Below are 25,108 nucleotides of genomic sequence, written 5' to 3'. Positions count from 1 at the left end.
CTGATGGGGGGTTTCTGTACATCCCCTCCTGCGGGGTCAGTCATTCTTACCTCGTGGTGCGCCCCTGCATGCAGGGGTTTCCCTTTGTTTGGAGGCTATCCAAGTTACCTATCATTGCTTTCTTTGTCCCAGCCATCCCCATGTGCAACCTGTTGCAACCTGCATTTTGCCCACCCCTTCCCCACCCTGGGCCCATCTGCCCTTGCCATCCCCAGGGGCCCTGTGCGCTTCACCCCATTCCCTTCCTTGCCCTTTCCCCCGACTTGGTGTTATGTCCCCCTCTTCTGCCAGGCGCTCCCTCTCTTTTGAGAGCGGAGCCCTTTTGAGAGAGAGTCCTCCTCTCCTCTTGCGTCCTTGTACGAGTGTTGTATCTGTCTAATTCAGATACTTTCGACCAGTTTACTTACTCAAAGCTTTTACCTACGTGTCGTTTAATAGCGAGAAGAACAAAGGACAAACACAAGTATAAATTCAACAATCTTTATTAAACACACAATTAATCAACGGGTAGCACAGTGGTTAGCACTGCTTCCTAATGGCACCGAGGTCCCAGGATTGATCCCGGCTCTGGGTCACTGCCCGTGTGGAGTTTGCACATTCTCCCCGTGTTTGCGTGGGTTTCGACCCAACAACCCAAAGAGGTATGGGGTAGGTGGATTGGGCACAATAAATTGCCCCTCAATTGGAAAAAATGAATTGGGCACTCTAAATTTATTTAAAAAAAACACAATTAAGCCATAAATTGACCCAAAATATATAAAACTAGAAACACCCATGATTCAGTACACTACCCGCAAAGATGGCTTGATAGAACTGTGGGTCCGATTCTTGAGTCCCTCTGGTCCGTCATCACGAAGGTGAGTCTCACTGGTAGCTTCTTTCTTCCTTCCTTCTCAGATGCCTCGATTCGGCTCAGAGGCAACAGAGAAGATTTGACGGAGGACCAAAGGACGGAGGAAGCAGCGTGTGAGACTTGCCTTCGCGGACAGAGGCCCCGAGACAAGTGAGACGCAGAGAATTGGACCTGCAGCTCTATTGAGTTCATCAGCATGGGTAGTATTAAGAATCTTGGGATTATTGTAGTTGGGATAATTTAAAGGGAGTAAATGTATTTACTGTGTTTGATAATACATTTGGTTGAGTCAAAAACTTGTATTTATCCTTTGTTCATCTTGCAAATAAGGGCACTTGGGTAAAATATTTGAATAATAAATTGGTCGAAGTGTCTGACGTTTTACAGAAAACAAGGGGATGGGAACAAAAAAGGGAAAGTGACATGAGACCATAAGACATAGGAGCCGAAGTAGGCCATTTGGCCCTTCGAGGCTGCTCTGTCATTCAATGAGATCATGACTGATCTGATACGATCAATTTCTCACCTTAGCCCTATAATTCTTGAATCCCTTACTGATGAAAAATCTGCCTATCTCAGCCTCAAACATACATAATGACCCAGCTTCTACAGCTCCCTGCAGTATAGAATTCCACAGATTCACTACACTCTGAGAGAAGAAATTCCTCTGCCTCGCTGTCTTAAATGGGTGACCCCTTACTCTGAGATTATGCCCTCTGGTCCTAGACTCTCCCAAAAGGGGAAACAACCTCTCCGAATCTACCCTGTCGTGTCCTCTGTGAATCCTTTATATCTCAATAAGGTCGCCTCTCATTCTTCTAAACTCCAATGTCAGGCCCAACCTACTTAACCCCTCCTCATAAGTGTTATGGGCCAGGGTTTAGAGAATCCCAAAGCGTATCATGGAGTTCACCTGACACACAACTTTTAATAGATTGTGGTATTGGGAGCACACGGCCCACTCTACAGGTGTGGTACAGCAGAAATGGAAAAGTATTTTTTAAAGCAAAACAATGTTTATGCTATGAACTCAAGTTAAACTTTTTAAAACATACAGTGAACATCTCAGCAACCATTAATTCAAATACAACCCCCAAAGAATACAACACTAAGTAATCTTTTAAGCTTTCCTTTTAACATCCTTTTACCAGAAGCACATCAGGTTAAAGTCACTACTGTTATTAATTTTAAATCACCAGGATCAATTTACAGTCTTTAGATTACAGAGAGAGACTCTAATACACCTTCTGGCTGTGACTGCAGCTATCCAGCTCTGAAAACGAAAATAAAACACACCCTGCAGCAAACAGCCTAAAACAAAAGTAAAAAGCTGACAGACAGCCCAGCTCCACCAGGCTCTGACATCATTGCAGTAATAAACACCCATTTCTTAAAGGTACTCTCACTACAGATACTTATATACACACCCATTTATAAACAGCCATTTCTTAAAGGTCCTCTCACATGACAATAAGAAAATCCCTCCATACCCAGGATCAACTGAGTGAACCTTCTCGAGACTGCCTCCAATCAGAGGAGGGAAATGGATGAGGAGGGAGATACCTTAGCTGGGGGTGGAGATCTGAAGGTGCATTAATTGCCTTGGTTGGCATGATGTGGATTACACTTACGATTTTCCCTCCGGTGGGTTGCTTTTTTCTTGACCTAATTTGCTAACACTCATAATTATCATAACACAAATAGAAAACATGCATCGTCGGTGGCACAGTGGCGCAGTTGTTAGCACTGCTGCCTCAAGGCGCCGAGGGCCCAGTTTCAATCCTGGCTGCGGGTCACTATTTGTGTGGAATTTGCACATTCTCCCTGTGTCTGCGTGGGTCTCACCCCCACAACCCAAAGATGTACAGGGGCTGTTTAGCACAGGGCTAAATCGCTGGCTTTGAAAGCAGACCAAGGCAGGCCAGCAACACGGTTCGATTCCCCTAACAGCCTCCCCGAACAGGCGCCGGAATGTGGCGACTAGGGGCTTTTCACAGTAACTTCATTTGAAGCCTACTTGTGACAATAAGCGATTTTCATTTCATTTCATTTCATGTACAGGGTAGGTGAATTGGCCAGGCTAAATTGCCCCTTAATTGGATAAAAAAGAATTGGGTACTCTAAAATAAAAAAAAGATAACATGCATCAAACGCATCATGAATAAGTGTTCATTTACTTTGAAACATTTTTGTACAATGGGCCAGATTTTGCGGTCAGTGGCAAAGTGATGGTGCTTGCCACTGACCTTGAAGAATGCTTCCCACAAAGAACAAAAGATTTTGGTGGCATAGATTTCACCTTTCCCATGTTAGTTTCAATCAAGCACCCATGTGCAGGGGATGTCCAGGCATCCAATAACAATGATGTAATCAAGCAAAGTAAGCAATCAATCACATTGAAGTATTCTCACAGACAGTAAACCAGGAAGTACAATTGTCTGATTAATATTATTTTTTCCCAAATTTTTACAACAAACTAAGTGAATGATTGGAATATGAACATTAGAAGCTGTAACATCTTAGACAAACTTTAAAAAAAATCTGTATTAAAACAGCTTGGAGGTTTTATCAGTAAGGAAATATTTGACATTGTACAAATACAAAATTGGTTCTCCAGGGTCAGAGAGGTTCTCCAGCAGTAACCATGACTTAGTATACCAGTAAAAACCCAGTTGCACCTCATTATCAAGGCAGGACAAGTTGAAATCAGGTCAGTAAATTCTAGTTTATTCAAATCTGCAGGGAGATCGACAGCACACTGCACAGAGTAGCTGTGAGAATCACTGACAACAACCTCTGGATTTTATGTTTACCTGCATATGCACGAATTCTGGAATTATCTCTCAGTTTCAGAGAAGTAATGATGCAAATGTTGATAGTTTCCATCTCAAATCTACAACATTTCCATAAAATTCAGGTCAATGTAAAAATCTTTTGAAAAATTCTGCCCAAATATGTTTATACACCAGAAATACCACTAGGTGGTGCTATCTTATTACTAAACTGTACAAAGTTTTATTCAAATAAGATGCTTGAAAAATACATCATTGAATCTTGAGACAATACTGCTGTATTTATTTTGGGTGAATCATTCGATGAAAAGGTAAAGGGAAATTTGCAAAGATCCAATTGATATTTACGGTTCTGGTAGGATTATCTTTGGGGATTTTTCCTCATTGAGTATTCTGGGTAAGATGCATGCGGAATTAGCATGGCTAATAATTTCTCAGCGTGGAATGCAGACAAACTGATGTTTGCTCCAGAAGTCGTGAAGAAGCTGGATCTCATAGCACTAAAAGCAAAGATCTATATTTATGTAGCACCTCTCAGGACCTCAGGTCATCCTAATGCATTTTACGGCCAACTGAGTAAATTTGAAATGTATTCAGTCTTGTAATGTAAAAATGCGGTAGACAATTTTGCAGGCTGAAAACTTTCACATACAGCAAGGTAATAATAATAAACAAACATTCTATTTTTAGTCATGTTGGTCATAGAGTCATAGAATTTAGTGCAGAAGGAGGCCATTTCGCCCATCGAGTCTGCACCGGCCCTTGGAAAGAGCACCCCACCCAAGCCCACACCTCCACCCTATCCCTGTAACCCAGTAACCCCACCTAACCTTTTTGGATACTAAGGGCAATTTATCATGGCCAATCCACCCAACCCGCACATCTTTGGACTGTGGGAGGAAACCGGAGCACCCGGAGGAAACCCACGCAGACACGGGGAGGATGTGCAGACGCCGCACAGACACCCAAACCGGGAATCAAATCTGGGACCCTGGAGCTGTGAAGCAACTGTGCTAACCACTGTGCTACCATGAGGGACAAATATGAACTAGGACACTAGGGACAACAAGAATGTTCAACATATTCGTAGGGGCAGCACGGTAGCACATGGTTAGCACAGTTGCTTCACCCCTCCACGGTCCCAGGTTTGATTCCCGCTTGGGTCACTGTCTGTGCGGAGTCTGCACGTTCTCCCCGTGTCTGCGTGGTTTCCTCCGGGTGCTCCGGTTTCCTCCAACAGTCCTAAGATGTGCAGGTTAGGTGGATTGGCCATGCTAAGCTGGCCTTAGTGTCCCACAAAAAAAGGTTAGGTGGGGTTACTGGGTTACGGGGATAGGTTGGTTGTGTGGGCTTAAAGGGGATGCTCTTTCCAAGGGCCGGTGCAGACTCGATGGGCCGAATGGCCTCCTTCTGCACTGCAAATTCTATGATACTATTCGACAAAAAAGCAGACATAGCTAGGACCTATATGAGTAACCATTACAACACTTTTCATTTGGAGAAGTGAGTGGAGTTGAAGGAAATGTTGCTGAATCTGAGAACAAGTTCAGTCAGGTGGGTGCGGACTGGTTGGGCCTCCATTCAAGGAGGAGGTGGACAGCTTCTAGACCATCCTAGTGGGGATGGACGTGTAGAAGGATTGATTGGAAGTCCTCACATGGAACAACTAAGATTAGAAAGTAAATAACTACATTTCAAGAAAATATATATATTTTTTAATAAACATTTTATTGAGGGTTATTTTGGCATTGTAACAGCAGCAATATAAACAATGTACATAAAAATATAAACATAGTACAAATACCGCCTCCCTCCCCACAGGTCTCACCATTAATTAACCTCCTAATCTACGCTAACCTAGCCCCCTTACCCCCCGCCCCCCCCCCCCCTGCTGACGATTAATTTTCCACGAAGAAGTCAATGGATGGTTGCCACCTCTGGGCGAACCCTAACAGTGACCCTCTCAAGGCGAACTTGATTTTCTCCAAACAGAGAAAGCTAGCCATGTCCGATAGCCAGGTCTCTAACTTCGGGGACTTTGAGTCCCTCCAAGCTAATAGTATCCATCTCCGGGCTACCAGGGAAGCAAAGGCCAGAACATCTGCCTCTTTCTCCTCCTGGATTCCCGGACCTTGTGACACCCCGAAAATCGCCACCTCTGGACTCAGTGCCACCCCTGTTTTTAACACCGTGGACATGACATCAGCAAACCCCTGCCAGAATCCCCTAAGCTTCGGACATGTCCAGAGCATATGGACATGGTTCGCTGGTCCGCCCGCACATTTTGAGCACCTGTCTACTACACCAAAGAATCTGCTCATCCGGGCCACTGTCATGTGGGCCCAGTGAACGACCTTGAATTGGATCAGGCTGAGCCTGGCACAAGTTGCGGTCGCGTTGACTTTATTCAACGCGTCCGCCCAAAAGCCCTCCTCTATCTCTCCCCCCAGCTCCTCCTCCCACTTTCGCTTCAGCTCCTCGGTCTGCGTCTTCTCTGATCCCAATAGTTCCTTGTAAATGTCCGAGACGCTCCCTTCTCCTACCCACCCTCTGGAAACTACCCTGTCCTGAATCCCCCTTAGCGGTAGGAGCAGGAAGGTTGATAACTGTCTACGCGGAAAGACCTGCACCTGCAGGTATCTAAATTCATTTCCCCTCGCCAATGCAAACTTCTCCTCCAGTGCCCTCATACTCGGAAAGTTCCCCTCTATAAACAAGTCCCCCATCCTCTCAATCCCCGCTCTCCGCCATATTCGGAACCCCCCATCCATACTCCCCGGGGCAAACCGGTGATTATCACAGATTGGGGACCAGACCGATGCTCTCATTGGTCCCACATATCTCCTCCATGGCCCCCAGACTCTCAGGGCCGCCACCATCACGGGGCTGGTGGAGTACCGTGCCGGTGGGAACGGCAGAGGCACAGTTACCAGTGCCCCCAGACTTGTACCCCTGCAAGAAGCCGCCTCCATACGCACCCATGCCGACCCCCCCCCCCCCCATTACCCTCCTCACTCACGGGGACTTGCCCCCCCCACACGAAGCCCGCAATAACTTTATGGACCGCTTAAAAAAGGACCATGGAATAAAGATGGGGAGACATTGGAATACATACAGGAATCTCGGGAGGACCGTTTGGACTCTTCCAGCTAGAGACAACGGGAGTGCATCCCATCTCCGGAAATTATCTTTCATCTGATCCACCATTCCGGGCCAAGTTTAATTTATGTAGCCTGTCCCAATCCCGCGCTACTTGAATACCTAGGTACCTGAAACTGTCCCCTACCAATCTAAACGGCAGCTCCCCCAGTCCCCTCCCCTGACCCCTCCCCTGGACCGCAAACATCTCGCTCTTCCCCATATTCAGCTTATACCTCGAGAACCTGCCAAATTCCCCTAGAATTCCCTGTGCTCCACCTGAACCGCCCCATAACCGCCCATAAATAATCCCATTCAACACTGTCAAAAGCTTTGTCCGCATCCATTGCGACCACTACCGCCACCTCCCTACTTTCTGGGGGCATCATGATCACACTTAACAGCTTTCTTACATTGGCCACCAACTGTCTGCCCTTAACGAACCCCGTTCGGTACACAATCCCCAATCCTGGAGGACAACATTTTGGCCAACAGTTTGGAGTCTACATTCAACAGGGATATCGGCCTGTAGGACCTACATACCTCCGAGTTCTTGTCCCGTTTCAGGATAAGCGAAATCGTGGTCTGTGACATCGTCTGGGGCAGAACCACTCTTTCCCTTGCCTCGTAAAACACCTTCAACAGCACCGGTCCCAATATTCCGGAGAACTTTTTATAGAACTCCGTTGGGTACCCGTCCGGTCCCGGGGCCTTACCCAACTGCATGGCCTTCAAGCCCTCCATTATCTCTTCCAACCCGATCGGGGCCCCCAGTTCCTCTACTAGCTCCCCATCCACCTTTGGGAAAGTCAGCTCCTCCAGGAATTGCCTCATCCCCTCCAGCCCCGTAGGGGGTTCCGACCTGTACAGCCTGCTGTAGAAATCCCTAAACGCCCTGCCGAATCCCCAATCAAGTTCCCATCCCCGTCAATAACTTTCCCTATTTCTCTAGCTGCCTCCGTCTTTCTGAGCTGCTGTGCAAGCATCCTGCTAGCCTTCTCCCCATGCTCGTAGATCGCCCCCTTCGCCTTTCTGAGCTGTTCCACTGCCCTCCCCGTGGTTAACAAGCCGAACTCCGCCTGTAGCCTCTGCTGTTCCCTTAAAAGCCCTATCACTGGAGTCTCCACGTACCTCCAGTCGACTTGTAGAATCTCTTTTACCAGTCGGTCTGTCTCTGCCCTGCCCGTCCTGTCCCTGTGAGCCTGGATCGAGATCAGCTCACCTCTCACCACTGCCTTCAGCGCTTCCCAGACCACCGCTGCTGTGACTTCCCCCGTATCATTTACCTGCAGGCAATTTTGTATGCATTTCCTCAGCCTCTCGCACACCGCTTCGTCCGCCAACAGCCCTACATTTAACCTCCATTGCGGGCGCTGATTGTTATCTTTACTAACCTGCAGATCAACCCAGTGTGGAGCATGGTCTGAGATTGTAATCGCTGAGTACCCCGTGTCCACTACCCCAGCCAGCAAGGCCCTACCCAAAATAATGAAATCGATCCGAGTGTATACCTTATGCACGTGGGAGAAGAAGGAGAACTCCTTCACCCTCGGCTGCCTAAACCTCCATGGATCCACCCCCCCCCCCCCATCTGCTCCATGAACCCTTTCAGTTCCTTTGCCATTGCTGGCAACCTGCCTGTTTTCGAGCATGACCGATCCAGGCCGGGATCAATAACTGTATTAAAGTCCCCTCCCATGACCAGCTTGTGCGAGTTCAGGTCCGGTATCTTCCCCAGCATCCTCTTGATGAATTCCACGTCATCCCAATTTGACGCATACACATTGACCAGCACTACCTTCATCCCCTCCAGCTTACCGCTAACCATAATATATCGACCTCCCACATCGGAAACTATTCTACCCACCTCAAATATCACCCGCTTATTAATCAAGATCGCAACCCCGCTAGTTTTTGTGTCCAGCCCCGAGTGGAAGACCTGACTGACCCAGCCTTTCCTCAATCTAACCTGGTCCACTACTCTAAGATGCGTCTCCTGCAACATTACCACACCCGCCTTCAGTCCCCTCAGGTGCGCGACCAAACGTGCCCTCTTAACTGGCCCATTCAACCCTCGAACATTCGAGGTGATCAGCCTAGTTGGGGGGCAATGTGCCCCCCCCACCCCCCGCCGATCAGCCATCCCCTTTGTTGGGCCCGCCTCCAGCCCATGCGCCACGCCACCTCCAGCCCGCCCCCCGGCTGCCCCCTCCACCGATCTCCTCTCTGTCTCTCAACCTAAGTCCCAACTCGTCAGCAGAACAACTACCCCCCCCCCCCCCCCAGTAACACCACCCTGAAACCTAACCCATACAATAAACTAAACATATGCACCCCCCCACTGCGCTTCTGTGAGCTAGCTCACCCAGCTAGCTTGGTGGCCCCCGCCCCCGGTGCCAAATACTCTCCCACCTATTGTTCCCTGACTCCCCTCCCCTCTGCTCGTACAAACAAATTCCCTCATCTAATGATCCCCACACAATCACCCAACTGTAAGAAAAACACCAAAACCCAAACAAGCACGTCTCCATCCCACAAAAGTGCACATCAAAGCAAAAGGCATTGCTAACATTCACCAGAAAGAAAACCCGAAAACGAAATACTTTTCCCCCCCACTTCTTCAACAGAACTCAAAAACAGAAGATAAAAAAACAATATAAGCCAACAAGTTGCATCAAAGTTCAAAAGTTCTCAGCCCACTACCAGTCCTTTTCTTTTCGCGAAGTCCAGCGCGTCTTCGTGCGACTCAAAATAATGATGTTGGTCCTCATGTGACCCAGAGACGAGCCGGATACAGCAGTCCAAACTTCACCTGTTTCTTGAAGAAGATTGACTTAACTTGGTTGAAACCTGCTCTTTTCCTGGCCACCTCCACACTCAGGTCCTGGTACACCCGCAGGATACTGTTGTCCCATTTACAGCTCCGCGTTCGCTTGGTCCACTGAAGAATACATTCCTTGTCCAGGAACCTGTAGAATCTCACCACCATTGCCCTCGGAGGGTCCCCTGTTCGCGGCTTCCTCGCAAGCGCTCTGTACACCCGATCCACCTCCAAGGGTCGGGGGAATGCCCCCTCCCCCAGCAGCTTTTTGAACATACCCGCTATGTATGCCCCAGCTCCCTCAGACCCCTCCAGGAGCCCGACAATTCTTAAGTTCTGCCAACCTATTCTCTAGGTGCTCCACCTTCTCCAGAAGCCTTTTCTGCTGGTCCCGCAGCATCCCCACCTCCAGCTCCACCGCAGTTTGATGCTCCTCCTGCTCAGCCAGCGCCTTCTCAAACTTCTGGATCGCCCGATCCTGGGCGTCCAATCTGTGCTCCAGCCGATCAATCGACTCTTTAATCGGGTGCAGACAGTCCCGTCTCTGCTTGGCAAAGCCGTCCTGGATGACCTGCATCAACTGCCCCGTTGATCGCTGTGCCGACACCCCAGGGGTCCGGTCCTCGGCCATGTTGTCTCCTGCTGCAGCTTCAGCACAGCTCTTGCCTATCTTCTTATTTCTGTCTTTTCGTGCACTTCTGGTTCTTTTCTCCTTACACCGATACATGGAAACGGTGCCCAATTGCCTGAGCCTTCAAATTCACCGTTTAAAACCGGAAAAAAGTCAAGAACAGGTGGAGGGTTTTCGGGGTGGCACAGGGCAGGCATACGAAAGTTGGGGGACCTGTTTGTGGACGGGAAGTTCGCGAGCTTGGGTGAGCTGGAGGAGAAGTACGGGCTCCCCCCGGGGAACACCTTCAGGTACTTACAGGTAAGGGCGTTTGCCAGACGGCAGGTGGTGGAATTCCCACGGCTACTGCCACACACAGTACAGGACAGGGTGCTCTCGGGGGGGTGGGTGGGAGTGGAGAAGATCTCGGAAACTTACCAGGTGATGCAGGAGGAGGAGGAGGCCTCGGTGGTGGAGTTGAAAGGTAAGTGGGAGGAGGAGTTGGGAGAGGAGATCGAAGAGGGGACGTGGGCAGATGCCCTAGGGAGGGTGAACTCTTCCCCTTCATGCGCGAGGCTCAGCCTCATACAGTTTAAGGTGCTGCACAGGGCACACATGACCGGCACAAGGATGAGCAGGTTCTTTGGGGGTGAGGACAGGTGTGTTAGGTGCTCAGGGAGCCCAGCAAATCACACCCATATGTTCTGGGCATGCCCAGCGCTGGAGGAATTTTGGAAGGACGTAGCGAGGACGGTGTCGAGGGTGGTAGGATCCAAGGTCAAACCGGGCTGGGGGCTCGCAATATTTGGGGTGGCAGAGGAGCCGGGAGTGCAGGAGGCAAAAGAGGCCGGAATTCTGGCCTTTGCATCCCTGGTAGCCCGGCGAAGGAGTCTCCTTCAGTGGAAAGATACGAGGCCCCCAAGCGTGGAATCCTGGATCAGCAATATGGCAGGGTTCATTAAATTGGAGTGGGTGAAATTCGCCTTGAGAGGGTCGGTACAAGGGTTCTTTAGGCGGTGGCAACCGTTCTTAGGCTTCTTGGCAGAATGCTAGACATTGGTCAATGGCAGCAGCAGCTCGGGGGGTGGGGGGGGGGGGGTTTACTTTATTTTTGTTTATGTTATTTACACTGGAAGGGTCTGAGGGGGTGTATACACCTGCTGTCTTAAGTCGGGCTGTTAATGTTAATTTATTATTTAGGTACGGGGGGAGGGGCTTGGGGGGTTGCTTTTTTAGATTGTGTTTTGTACTTAACCCTGTTGGGTTCTTTTTTCTTTCTCATTTTGTTATTGATATTTTATGAAAACCTTTAATAAAAATTATTTTTTTTAAAAACCAGAAAAAAGTCGGGGGGAAAGGTATAAAAGTCCAACCGGAGCGGGAGCCACCAAATGTGTGACTTACACCTCCATAGCTGCCACCGGAAGTTCAAGACAATATTAAAGAACATTATGATAAAATGATAAAATATTAAAACATGCTGATGTGCAGAGAGACCTGGGTGTGCTAGTGCATGAGTCGCAAAATGTTGGTTTACAGGTGCAACAGGTGTTTATGAAGGCAAATGGAATTTTGTCCTTCATTGCTAGAGGGATGGAGTTTAAGACTAGGGAGGTTATGCTGCAATTGTATAAGGTGTTAGTGAGGCCACATCTGGAGTATTGTGTTCAGTTTTGGTCTCCTTACTTGAGAAAGGACGTACTGGCGCTGGAGGGTGTGCAGAGGAGATTCACTAGGTTAATCCCAGAGCTGAAGGGGTTGGATTACGAGGAGAGGTTGAGAAAACTGGGACTACTCGTTGGAATTTAGAAGGATGAGAGGGGATCTTATAGAAACATATAAGATTATGAAGGGAATAGATAGGATAGATGAGGGCAGGTTGTTTCCACTGGCGGGTGAAAGCAGAACTAGGGGGCATAGCCTCAAAATAAGGGGAAGTAGATTTAGGATTGAGTTTAGGAGGAACTTCTTCACCCAAAGGGTTGTGAATCTATGGAATTCCTTGCCCAGTGAAGCAGTAGAGGCTCCTTCATTAAATGTTTTTAAGATAAAGATAGATAGTTTTTTGAAGAATAAAGGGATTAAGGGTTATGGTGTTCGGGCCGGAAAGTGGAGCTGAGTCCACAAAAGATCAGCCATGATCTCATTGAATGATGGAGCAGGCTCGAGGGGCCAGATGGCCTACTCCTGCTCCTAGTTCTTATGTTCTTATGGTTATTTCTAAAATTACCTGCACAGAATTCAAGGCAGCTGGGTAAAGAAAGGTTGGTGCAGAATGAACTGAAGCTCAACAAGGCCACTGTAACCTGTCATAATATACCCCAGTATATCATGGTGCAGACACACACACACTGATGGACACACAGCAAGACCAATCAACACACACAACACCGCAGCCAATCACCAGTTAGAGCACACTCACTACATAGACAGGGGGCATCAGAGTTCCTGCTCATTCGGGATGCAGCCTCTTAGCAGCACAGAGCTTACAGCTTACAGCACAGATCTTCACCATGTGCTGAGTGCATAGACTGGTGAGGACAGGCATAGGTCTTTAGTTTAATCTAACAATGTGTTAACCCACAGTGAAAGTAGTTTAATCTAACAATGTGCTAACCCACAGTTTCTAACTTAATAAAATAGTGTTGTACTATTTTAAGTGTTGGTGGCCTGTATGTGTTCCACGGATCCGGAGCACCCAACACATCATACCCGACTCCCGGTGGTGGCTATGAAGGAGTAAGTTGTCGGGTCGGACGTTTTCCCCCGATTTTTTACCGGGCTAGATTTGAAAAATTGATGACAGAGGCAATTGTGAACTGAATTCCCACATCGGTGCATGGAGAGGAGAACTAGGAGTGCTTGCAAAGGCAGAAACAGAAGGACAGAGAAGGCTTGGGTTGAAGCTGCAGCAGGAGGAAGCATGGCGGAGGACCGGACCTCTGGCTTGTCGACCCAGAGGTCAATGGAGCAGTTGATGCAAGTTATCCAGGAGGGCTTCGCCAAGCAGATTTAGGAGGCAATTTTGTGGCTGGAACCTAGATTGGATGCCCAAGATCGGGCGATTCAGAAAGTAGAGAAGGCGCTGGCTGACCAGGAGGAGCATCAAACAGCGGTGGAGTACGAGGTGGGGATGCTAAGAGACCAGCAGAAAAGGCTCCTGGAGAAGGTGGAGGACCTAGGGAACAGGTCCCGCCAGCCGAGCTTGTTGGGCTCCCGGAGGGATCCGAAGGAGCAGACGCTGGGGCATATATAGCGGCCATGTTCGAGAAGCTGCTGGGGGATGGGGCATTCCCCCGGCCCTTGGAGGTGGACAGGGCTCACAGAGCGCTTGCGAGGAAGCCGTGAATGGGATACCCCCCGAGGGCAATGGTCGTGAGATTCCACAGATATTTGGATAAGGAGCCCGTTTTACATTGGGCCAAGCAGATACGGAGCTGCAAATGGGACAACAGTATCCTGCGGATCTATCAAGACCTGAGTGCGGAGGTGGCCAGGAGAAGAGCAGGGTTTAACCAGGTCAGGTCGACCCTTTTCAACAAAAAGGTGAAGTTCGGACTGTTGTATCCGGCCCGCCTCTGGGTCACATACGAGGAACAACCTTTCTATTTCGAGTCGCCTGAGGAAGCGCTGGACTTCACGAAAAGGAAAGGATTGGTGTCGGACTGAGAACTTTGAACTTTAAATTTTGCTGTAGCGTTTATGTTTAAAAAAAAAAGTTTCTTGTTTCTCGCTTTTTGGGACGTTATTTGTGATGCCTGCTGTATGGACCTGGGGTCAGCTGCAGAGCTGAGTGAGGTAAAGTTTGCATTTGCATTGTTTTGGGATGGAGGTGTGTTTGTACAGATGCTGGGTCTTTTGCTTGATCTTTCGTTTTGTTGGAGTTCAACTTGTTTTTTTAAAAATCTCTGTCGGACAATTGTGTTGGGATTGTCTTTCATTTGAATATGTATGTATGAGCGGAGGGGAGGGTGGGGAGGGAACAATATGTGGGAGATTGTCTGGCACCAGGGGCGAGGGCCACCAAGCAAGCTGGGCGGGTAGCTTACGGAAGCGTAGTGGTGGGTGAACAGATGTTAGGCTTATCAAAGGGGTTGACTTATTTTGTGCTGTTACTGGGGTGGGGGGAGAAATGTTCTGCTGACGAGGGAGGGACTTTTGCTGAGGGACAGAGAGGAGGTCGGGGGCGTAGGCTGTCTGGGGGCGGGGCGGTGGAGGCATGGGGCGCGGGCTGGCGACTGGCCCAAGATAGGGGATGGCTGATTGGGGGTGGGCGATGAGTCCCCCAACTAGACTAATCACCTGGAATGTAATAGGGCTCAATGGGCCGGTCAGGAGGGCGCGCGTGTTCGCGCATTTGAGAGGACTAAAGGTGGACGTGGTAATGCTGCAAGGGATGCACCTTAGCGTAACTGACCAGATTAGGTTAAGGAAAGGTTGGGTTGGACAGGTTTTTCATTCGGGACTGGATTCAAAGACCAGAGGGGTCGCGACCCTGATCAACCAGCGAGTGGTGTTTGAGGCGGGAAGAATAGTTTCAGATGGGGGAGGCTGGTATATTATGGTCAGTGGGAAACTGGAGGGGGTGCAGGTGGTACTAGTAAATGTATAAACGGCAAACTGGGGCGATGTGGTGTTTATAAAGAGGATGCTGGGGAAGATACCGGAGCTGGATATGCATAAACTGGTCATGGGAGGGGACTTCAATACAGTCATTGACCCTGGTTTAGACTGGTCAAGCTCAAAAATGGGCAGGGTGCCAGCAATGGCAAAGGAGCTAAAAGGGTTCATGGAGCAGATGGGGGAGGTGGATCCATGGAGATTTGGGCAGCCGAGGGTGAAGGAGTTCTTCTACTCACACGTACATAAAGTGTACTCCCGGATTGATTTCTTTATTCTGAGCAGGGCTCTACTGATGGGGGTAGTGGACACGGGGTACTCGGTGATCACAATCTCAGACCATGCCCCGCACCGGGTTGACCTACAGATTAGTAAATACAGTAATCAGCGCCCGCACTGGAGGTTAGACGTGGGGCCTTTAGTGGACGAGGAGGTGTGCGGGCGGTTGAGGAAATGTATTCAGAATTACCTGGAGGTCAATGACACGGGGGAAATTTCAGCAGTGGTGGTCTGGGAGGCATTAAAGGCGGTGGTTAGAGGGGAGCTGACCTCGCTACGGGCCCACAGGGAGAAGGTAGACAGGACAGAGACGGACCGACTGGTAAAGGAGATACTACAGGTCGACAGGAGGTATGCGGAGACCCCAGAGGCAGGGCTTCCTAAGGGAATGGCGGAGGCTACAGGCGGAGTTCGGCTTGTTAACCACAGGGAGGGCGGTGGGCAGCTGAGAAATGCGGGGGGGGGCGATCTATGAGCATGGAGAGAAAGCCAGCAGAATGCTTGCACAGCAGCTTAGAAAGAGCGAGGCAGCCAGGGAGATAGGGAAAGTAAATGATGGAGATGGGAACCTGGTTGGAGATTCAGCAGGGTGAATATGGCGTTTAAGGATTTTTTATAGTAGGCTGTATAGGTCGGAACCCCCACTGGGACCGGAGGGGATGAGGCACTTCCTGGGGGGACTGAATTTCCCGATGGTGGACGGGGAGCTGGTAGAAGGGCTAGGGACCCGATCGGGTTGGAAGAGATAGCGGAGGGTCTGAAGGCCATGCACTCGGGTAAAGCCCCGGGGCCAGACCGGTACCCAGCGGAGTTCAATAAAACGTTCGCTGGGATATTGGGACCGCTGTTGATGAGGACATTCAATGAGGCAAGGGAAAGAGGGGTGCTGCCCCCGACGATGTCACAAGCCACGATCTCGCTGATTCTGAAGCGGGATAAGGATCCGGAGCTGTGTGGGTCCTACAGGCCGATATCTCTATTGAATGTGGACACCAAACTGCTGGCTAAAATTTTGTCCTCTAAGATTGAAGACTGTGTTGCGGATGTGGTTGGGGAGGACCAGACGGGGTTTGTTAAGGGAAGGCAGTTGGTGTCCAATGTAAGAAGGTTACTAAATACGATCATGATGCCTCCAGAAGGTAGGGGGTGGAGGTAGTGGACGCAATGGACACAGGCAAGGCTTTTGATCGAGTAGAATGGAATATCTGTGGGAGGTACTGGGGCGGTTCGGATTTGGATGGGGTTTTATTGACTGGGTCAGGTTGCTGTATCAGGCTCCTGTGGCGAGCGTACGGACCAAATAGGACCACATCAGACTATTTTAGGCTACATCGGGGACGAGACAGGGGTGCCCCCTCTCCCCACTGTTGTTCGCGCTAGCTATAGAACCGCTGGCTATTGCGCTGAGAGCCTCAAGGGGCTGGAAGGGGCTGGTCCGGGGGGGAGTGGAACACAGAGTCTCACTTTATGCAGACGACCTGCTCCTGTATGTATCGGACCCAGTGGAGGGGATGGTAGAAATCATGAGGATTCTGGGGGAATTTGGCCAGTTCTCGGGTACAAACTGAATATGGGAAAAGCGAGATGTTCGCGATCCAGGCAAGGGACAGGAGAGGCGACTGGGGAACTGCCGTTTAGAGTGGGAGGGGGAAGTTTTAGGTATCTAGGCATCCAAGTGGCGCGGGAATGGGAACGGTTACACAAACTTAATCTGGCCCGGCTGGTGGACCAAATGAAGGACGATTTTCGGAGGTGGGAGGCGCTCCCGTTGTCTCTAGCTGGGAGGGTCCAGATGACGGTCCTTCCGAGATTCCTGTTTTTGTTCCAATGTCTCCCCATCTTTATTCCGCGGGCCTTTTTTAAACGGGTTAACAAAGTTATCACGGGCTTTGTATGGGCGGGCACGACCCACGAGTAAAAAAGGGGATGATTGAGCAGAGTCGGGGGAGGGCGGGCTGACGCTGCCCAAATTTCAGTAACTATTATTGGGTGGCGAATATAGCCATGATCAGGAAGTGGGTGGTGGTGGGTCGGGGGGGTGGGGGGGGGGGGGGGGGGGGGGGGGGGGGGGGGGGTGGGGCGGGTGGCATGGGCGCATATGGAGGCGGCTTCATGTAAGGGCACCAGCTTGGGGGCGTTGATAACGGCGCCTCTGCCGTTCCCGCCAGCATGGTACTCCACCAGTCCCGTGGTGGTGGCGGCCCTGAGAGTCTGTGGGCAATGGAGGAAGCATGTGGGAGCGGAGGGAGCATCGGTCTGGTCGCCAATCTGCAATACACCGGATTGCCCGGGAAGGATGGACGGGGGGTTTCGGAGATGGCAGAGGGCATAAATTGAGAGGATGGGGGAGATGTTCATAGACGGGAGCTTTCCTAGCTTGAGGGAGCTGAGGAGACATTTGGATTGGCGAGGGAAACAAATTTAGGTACCTGCAGGTGCGGATCTCTGGGCGGATGCGTTGAGTAGAGTCAACGCGTCCACAACATGCGCCAGGCCCAGCCTGATACAATTCAAGGTCGTTCACCGTGCTCACGTGACAGTGGCCCGGATGAGCAGATTCTTTGTTGTAGAATACAGGTGTGCAAGGTGTGCGGTGGGGGGTGGGGGGGGCAGCGAACCACGTCCACATGTTTTGGACATGCCCAAAGCTCAGGGGATTCTGGCAGGTGTTTGCAGACGTCATGTCCACGGTGTTAAAAGCAAGGGTGGCACCGAGTCCGGAGGCGGCGATTTTCGAGGTGTCGGAAGATCCGGGAATCCAGGAGGAGAAAGAGGCAGTCGTTCTGACCTTTGCCTCCCTGGTAGCCCGGAGACGGATACTATTAGCTTGGAGGGACCTCAAAGCCCCCGAAATCGGAGATCTGGCTATCGGACTTGGCTAGTTTTCTTTGTTTGGAGAAAATCAAGTTCGCCTTGAGAGGGTCACTGTTAGGGTTCGCCCGGAGGTGGCAACCATTCGTCGACTTCTTCGCAGAAAATTAATCATCAGCAGAAGGGGGGGGGGTGGGGGGGTTTCGTTTAGTTTAGAGTAGGGGGTTAATAAAGGTGGGACCTTTATTAAGGGAGGAAGCAGGCTTTTTTCACTATGTTTATAGACTTATGTGTATTGTTTAATTTGTCGTTGTTGTTGTAAAACCAAAAATACCTCAATAAAATGTTTATTAAAAAAAAAACAAGGCCACTGTACAACCAGAACGTGCTCCGGTTAATTTAAGTAGGTAATAGTGGGACTTCTGCACGCAGCAGCAGCACTCAGTAGAGGGTACTGCTGGGTCTACAAACAGTCCTGAAGGGAGGATCATGGGTGCCAGGCATAGAAGTAAGACTGGGGTTCTTGGTTGGGGAGGGTTTGGGGGCGGGGGCGGGGGGGGGGGTGCAAAGGGGTGGAGGGTATGCTTTTGTGGTCAGGTGAGAAGTGACAAAGGGGAATGGTAACAACTTGGGAGAGGTGGTGCCTTACGGGGTGTATAGGACACCCCGTGAAGAATGTTACCTCCCTTTCCTTCCTGCCTTTTAACCAGTTTGGTTATAAAACGGCCTGCCTGCCTAAGCTAACCATAGTATGACATGGGCAGCCTAATATTTGGTTCAATTGGTTTGTTAACAAGCTCAATTGCTCATTGATTGTTATTTTTTAAATAGCAGCCACTCTCTTGGCTCCCTTTTTATGGAGAAATTGGTCAGTACTAACCACCTATCATTTTCTATGTTCCCCTGCCGGAAACACGCCCTGTTGGGGGTCATAATATCCAGTCCTTGCGGAAATTTGCTGCAGAACAGGCACTGGCTGAGCTTATGAGGGAGATGGGAGTTGTGGACCCTGTGGTGAATGTATTACTGCTACCATTCACCATTGTATTGCATTACATTGTATTGTATTATGTTGATGCCCTTGTGGGCTCCGCCTATGGCTCCGCCCCCTCGGGGAGGTATATAGATCTGCAGCCTGTAGGCGGCACTCAGTACAGTGCAGTCGCAGGCAGGCTCAGATCTAGAAGACTCCCAGTTTCCTGCTGGCAGGGCGTCCTCCCCGACGCGCTCCACTCAATTAGGTCGCTCCTCTGCACAGCCACGAACGAGATACCTCATGACCATCTTTTTGTCTTCCCCAGGAAATCCACCTCCGGGGTCTCGCTTCTGGCCTGGCTGACAACGCCGGGGCCTGTCCTCCTCCAAATGGACGTGAGGAGCCATAGGTCTGGCCCCCTGGTTGAGAGGGTCCAGCTCCTTCACGCCAACCCTCAGTATGCCTACGTGGCACACCACGACGGCCGACAAGATACAGTCTCCGTCTGGGATCTGGCACCTGCCGGTTCCCCTGCGACCATCACGTACCCCCCCCTCCTACACCGAACACCGCTTCTGCTCCTACATGGCCTACACCCCCCCTCCCCCCATCGCCGACCTACAGTGATGAAGCTGCAGACGACACGCCCCTGTAGTCAACGAGCCCAACACCTGTGCCCGCAGCGATGAGTTCAACACCGGTACCCGCAGCGAAGCCAGAGCTCAGACGATTGTAGCGCTGGACAGACTCGATCTGTGAGTCCACTTAACCCTCGCTGGATTTCAATTTTTAACAGGGGGTGAATGTGGTGAATGTATTATTGCTACCATCCACCATTGTATTGCATTACATTGTATTGTATTATGTTGATGCCCTTGTGGGCTCTGCCTATGGCTCCGCCCCCTCGGGGGAGGTATATAGATCTGCAGCCTGTAGGCGGCATTCGGTACAGAGCAGTCGCAGGCAGGCACAGATCTAGCTGATTAAAACCACTGTTCACTTCAACTCTTCGTCTCGTGTGAATTGATGGTCGCATCAGACCCGTGAAGATTCCCACACCCAAAGGAACGTGAGTACTCTTTTTTCTCTCCAGTACACAAAGTGTACTTAAGGATAGACTTTTTCGTGTTGGGAAAGGCACTGTTGGCTGGGGTTAGGAGGTCAGATTTCTCAGTAATAGTGATTTTGGACGATGCTCTGCATTGGTTGGATGTGGCTGTGGTGAAGGTGAGGGACCAGAGGCCGGGGTGGAGAATGGATTCTGGAGGTGGATGGGAGGCACACGGGGGACCCGAACCCAGGCCCCTTGGTCAAGAGGAAGGAGCTACAGCAAGGTTCGACCAGTTGTCCACAGTTAAAGCAGTGCACTTGTTGAGAAGGGTGAGAGGATGATCTATGAGCACAGGGAGAAGGCAGCGCGAATGCTGGCCTGCCAGCTCCAGAGGGGGGCGCCAGTGAGGGAGATAGTTCAAGTATCGGATAAGATGGGGAAGCTGGTAGTGGCCCCAGAGCAGATCAGTAAATATTCAAGGAGCTTTATAAAGATCTATGTAGATCTATGTAGGTCGGAGCCACTTATTGAGGAGTGGGCGATGAGGGAGTTCCTGGATGGGTTGGAGTATCCGAGGATGGGAGAGGAGGATGGAACAGGCTTGGAGGGGCCTGTGGGGGAGCAGGAGGTGAAGGAGGCGATTGGGAGGATGCAGGCAGGGAAGGCGGTGGGGCCTGATGGGTTCCCAGTTGAATTTTATAAGAAATTTAAGGATAAGTTGGTGCCATTGATGGTGGGAATGTTTGAAGATGCGATAGGCAGGGGTGTCTTGCCGCAAACGATGGGGCAAGCTTCGATTTCATTGCTGCTGAAGAAGGATCCAGTGGAGTGTGGGTTGTACAGGCCCATATCTCTATTGAATGTAGATGCCAAGATATTGGCAAAGGTGCTGGTGCCATGGTTGGAGGGATGTCTTCCGAAGGTTATTGGGGAGGATCAGACGGGGTTCGTGAAAGGAAGGCAGCTGTTCTCAACGTGAGGAGGTTGTTCAATGTGATCCTGTCTCCGGCAGAGGGAAGGGAGACGGAGGTGGTGGTGGCACTGGACGCAGAGAAGGCTTTTGATTATCATAGAATTTACAATGCAGAAGGAGGCCATTCGGCGAGTCTGCACCGGCTCTTGGAAAGAGCACCCTACCCAAGGTCAACACCTCCACCCTATCCCCATAACCCAGTAACCCCACCCAACACTAAGGGCAAGTTTGGACACTAAGGGCAATATATCATGGCCAATCCACCTAACCTACACATCTTTGGACTGTGGGAGGAAACCGGAGCACCCGGAGGAAACCCACGCAGACATGGGGAGGATGTGCAGACTCTGCACAGACAGTGACCCAAGCCGGAATTGAACCTGGGACCCTGGAGCTGTGAAGCAATTGTGCTATCCACAATTCTACCGTGCTGATTGGGTAGAGTGGGGTTACCTGATGGCGGTATTGGAGAGATTTGGATTTGGGCCGAGGTCTGTGGCGTGGGTGTGGCTGTTGTATAAGGAACAGATGGTGAGTCCTCCCCGCGACAATGTCACAGGCCTCAATTTCATTGATCTTGAAACGGGAGAAGGATCCGGAGCAATGCGGGTCATACTGGCCAATTTCTCTACTGAATTAGGAGGATTTCTCTACTGTTTAGGAGAAACTTCTTCACCCAAAGGGTTGTGAATCTATGGAATTCCTTGCCCAGTGAAGCAGTTGAGGCTCCTTCATTAAATGTTTTTGAAGAATAAAAGGATTAAGAGTTCTGGTGTTCGAGCCGGAAAGTGGAGCTGAGTCCACAAAAGATCAGCCATGATCTCATTGAATGGCGGAGCAGGCTCGAGGGGCCAGATGGCCTACTCCTGCTCCTAGTTCTTATGTTCTTATGAATGTGGATGCCAAACTGCTGGCTAAGATACTGGCCACAAGGATAGAGGACTGTGCCCCGGGGGTGATAGGGGAAGAGGAGATGGGATTTGTTAAGGGCAGGCAACTCAATGCCAATGTTCAAAGGCTTCTAAATATTATTATGATGCCTTCAGAAGAGAGGAGACGGAGGTGGTAGTAGCAATGGATGCGGAGAAGGCTTCAGATCTGGTGGAGTGGAATTACCTGTGGGGGGCGCTGGGAAGGTTTGGGTTTGGTGAGGGCTTTATTGACTGGGTGCGGCTGCTCTATCAGGCATCAGTAGCGAGTGTGCTTACGAACCGGCTGAGGTCGGGGTATTTTGAGCTACACCGAGGGATGAGACAAGGGTGCCCCCTCTCCCTGTTACTGTTTGCTCTGGCCATAGGGCCATTGGCCATGGCGTTAAGAGCATCTAGGAACTGGAAAGGGCTGGTTCGGAGGGGGGTGGGGGGGGTTGGAGCACCGGGTCTCGCTCTACGCAGATGACGTGCTCTTGTACATTTCGGACCCGTTGGAGGGGATGGGGGAAGTAATGCGAATCTTGGCAATTTTTCGGGGTATAAATTGAACATGGGGAAAAGCGAGATGTTTGCGATCCAGGCAAGAGGGCAGGAGAAGAGCCTGGGAGAGCTGCCGCTTAGAATGGTAGGGAAGAGCTTTCGATATCTGGGAATCCAGGTGGCCCGGAAATGGGAGGTACTACACAAGTTAAACCTATCCTGATTGGTAGAACAAATGGAAGGGGACTTTAAGAGATGGGACATCCTCCCGCTATCACTGGCGGGGAGGGTACAGACCGTTAAAATGACGGTCCTCCCCAGATTTCTGTTTGTCTTTCAGTGCCTCCCCATCTTCATCCCTAAGGCCTTTTTCAAGCGGGTGAATAAGATTATTTCGGGCTTTGTGTGGGCGAGTTAAACCCTGCGAGTGAAGAAAGTGTTGCTGGAGCGCAGTCAAGGGGAGGGAGGGTTGGCGCTGCCAAACTTCTGCAATTACTACTGGGTGGCTAATATAGCCATGATCAGGAAGTGGGTCGTGGGGGAGGGGTTGGCATGGGAGCGGATGGAGGCGGCGTCATGTAAAGACACCAGTCTGGGAGCATTGGTAACGGCACCTCTGCCGTTCTCGCTGGCCTGATACTCCACAAGTCCGGTGGTAGTGGCGGCTCTGAGGATCTGGGGGCAGTGGAGGAGATATAAGAGAGTGGAGGGAGCATAGATTTGGACCCCGATTTAGAATAACCACAGGTTTGTACCGGATAGGCTGGATGGCGCGTTCCGGAGTTGGCACGGGGCAGGAATTAGAAGGATGGGGGATCTATTTATAGATGGGAGCTTTCCCAGCTTGAAAGCTTTGGAGGATAAATTTAAATTGCCAGCAGGGAATGGTTTTAGGTATTTGCAGGTGCGAGACTTCCTGAGAAAGCAGGTTCCGGCCTTTCCGTCGCTGCTGCCACGGGGGACACAGGATAGAGTAGTCTCCGGTACCTGGGTGGGAGAGGGGAAGGTTTCAGATATTTACCAGGAGCTTTCGGAGGCGGAGGAAACTCCAGTGGAGGAGCTTAAGGGCAAGTGGGAGGACGAGCTAGGAGGAGAGATAGAGGCGGGGCTATGAGCGGATGCCCTAAGCAGGGTTAATACCTCCTCATCATGTGCCAGGCTTAGCCTGTTACAATTTAAGGTCGTCCACTGGGCACACATGACAGTGGCTAGGATGAGCAGGTTTTTCGGGGTAGAGGATAGGGGTGCGAGGTGCGCGGGAAACCCAGCAAATCATGTCCACATGTTTTGGGCATGCCCGAAGCTTAGAGGGTTTTGGCGGGATTTTGCTGAGGCAATGTCCATGGTACTAAAAACACGGGTGGTGCCGAGTCCGGAGGTAGCGATCTTTGGAGTGTCGGAAGATCCGGGAGTTCAGGGGGGAAAGAGGCCAGCACCTTGGCCTTTGCCTCCCTGGTAGCCCGGGGATGAATCTTATTAATGTGGAGGGACTCGAAGCCCCCGAGTGTAGAGACCTGGGTTAGTGACATGGCTGGGTTTCTCAGTCTCGAGAAAATAAAGTTTGCCTTGAGGGGGTCAATGTTAGGGTTCACACAGAGGTGGCAGCCGTTCGTCGACTTCCTCGGGGAAAATTAAAATGACAGCAGAAGCAGTATTCCAAGGGGGGGGGGATGGGTGCGGATTGTTGTTGTATGGTTGAGGTGTGTGAAGAATGGGCTGGGGGGGGAATGTTTATTTTATCATGTTGATGTCATTGTTTTTGTTACTGTGAAAATTTTTTCCAAATACCTTAAAAAAAATAAAAGGAACCGATGGTGAGTGTTCGCACTAACAGCATGAACTCGGGAGTACTTTGCATCGGGGTAAGAGGCAGGGGTGCCCTATGTTCCCCCCTTGTTGTTTGCATTGGCTACGGAGCCCTTGGCCATCATGTTAAGGAGCTCGGGGCTGTGAAAGGGAATAGTGAGGAGGGGGGGGCGTGGAACATCGGGGCTGGATTCTCCAATTTGAAGACTAAGTGCTGATGCCCCCGTGGGAACAGTGATGTTTTACACCAGAAAAAATGGCGCAAAAGCTCCATCGATCCTACATCTGATGGGGGGGGGCTGGCAGGCATGCCGCGTAAAGCCCCCGGCTTTACCTGCGGATATGGCTGGAGAATTGGCGGGTCCGTGGCCACGAATGCGCACGGTGGCGGCCTGCAGCGGCCGCACCATGCAACATGGCGCCAGCCGCGCGCGAACCAGGCCTTCCACATACTGCCCCCCAGTAACCCCCCTCGCCACCCACGGATCACCCCCCATCAAAGCCCTGCCTGACCGTGGAACGGATCCCCCCCCCCCGACTCAGTCTGCAGCCGCCACACCGGGTTCACGAAAAAAAAACCAGTAAGTGTTCCACGCCGTCGGGAACTCGGCCCATCGGGGGCGGAGCATCGGGGGGGGGGGGGGGCCTTGGGTGGAGTCCTGAGGCCATACTCAGGCCGTCCTGAGTACGCCGTTTTTGAGTGGCGGAGCATCGCAAAAGCAGCGACGCCCCCGATTTCGGCACAAACGGGGATTCTCCGACTGATCGCTGAACGCGATTTTGGCGTCAGCGATCGGAGAATCCTGCCCAGGGTGTACTTATACGACGATGATCTGCTATTGTATCTCTGTTCCGAGCACGTCACTGGGGAGTGTAATGGAGCTGCTCCACAGATTTGGGATAATCTCGGCGTATAAATTGAATTTAGGCAAGAGTGAGTATTTTATGGTCTCCCCACAGCGAGTA

The sequence above is a fragment of the Scyliorhinus torazame genome, chromosome 14, assembly GCF_047496885.1.
Source record: "Scyliorhinus torazame isolate Kashiwa2021f chromosome 14, sScyTor2.1, whole genome shotgun sequence".
In the NCBI taxonomy this organism is placed as follows: Eukaryota; Metazoa; Chordata; class Chondrichthyes; order Carcharhiniformes; family Scyliorhinidae; genus Scyliorhinus; species Scyliorhinus torazame.
Note: the sequence above shows the minus strand (reverse complement) of the source record.